A 1,092-nucleotide genomic window follows, 5' to 3' on the forward strand; every position below is an offset into this window, starting at 1 on the left:
AATGAACAATTGACGGAACGCAATTAATGCATCAATATAATGTATAATAAAATCAGTTTGTATATCTAGTGCTTTCTACCTCAGTTGACCCCAAAAAGATACGATAGGTTTGTAAAATTGATTAAAAAAATAAACTTTGTACTATTTTTAGTAAATTATTTATATATGCATACTTTTTCACAGTTCTTTGACCCATGGAAGCACAATTTAGGTAGTTAATGTATCGATAAATTGTTCTAGCGTTAAAAATTGTAGCAAATAATATGTAATATATTATGTAAAGAAATGCTACATTCAGGTACTTATATATACAAAGAGGGTTCTCCAGATAGTAGCCAATCCCCAAGATTAAAAGAGTTATACTTATGAATAGTATACAGAATTGTAATTATTATTAACATTCATTTTACAGTAAATATTTCAAAACAAAATCGCCTTTTTGTCAATTTTGTAAATGTGCATTAAGTCAATAGGTACAAAACGGATAAAAATCCAAAATACAATACGAAATGCTTTTAACTTTCTCGCATTTACGAAAGAACGCAACGAGGTAGTTGATTTCAATCAAATTTCATCGTTTAAACGCTACAATGTTCTCATCATATTTTTTAAAACTTTCTGTGAAAATCCGTAACGTTCTTTCTGGATTGCGATATTAAAAGTTTCGATTTCTACTGTTTAATGAGTAAATCCGATTTTTCACAGTGATTGCAAATGATACAAAAGGTCATAGAATCATGTAGTTATTATCCTAATATACAATAATAACTTTAAACTTCTACAACAATAACTATAAAAAAAATTATGTAAGACATACGTAAACGTTACATACAGATAATGAATGCCCTACGGTGTTACTAATCTGTTTTTTACTTATTATGACTAGAGATGTACAAAATGATTTTTAAAAAGTATTTAAATACAAAATGCAAATACTTTTCTGATGTGTTATTTCAAATGTAAAATACAAAATAGATTTCCCCTTTGTATTTTAAATGCTAAATGCAAAATACGTATTTTCAAAATACTGTTTTCAAATAAATCCTATTTGTAGTACTTATTTAATTTTCTACATTTACTTAAGTATAAAAT

The 1,092-nt window shown here is 26.2% G+C and overlaps 1 protein-coding gene across 3 annotated transcripts in view; it reads left to right on the forward strand.

The window, feature by feature from the left end:
* LOC108732390 (Ig-like V-type domain-containing protein FAM187A) overlaps window positions 1-1,092 on the forward strand; it is a 24,970-nt gene that overhangs the window by 6,765 nt on the left and 17,113 nt on the right. The gene's annotated exons all lie outside the window — the stretch shown is intronic.

Source organism: Agrilus planipennis, unplaced genomic scaffold, assembly GCF_000699045.2.
Source record: "Agrilus planipennis isolate EAB-ADULT unplaced genomic scaffold, Apla_2.0 scaffold73, whole genome shotgun sequence".
Taxonomy (NCBI): Eukaryota; Metazoa; Arthropoda; class Insecta; order Coleoptera; family Buprestidae; genus Agrilus; species Agrilus planipennis.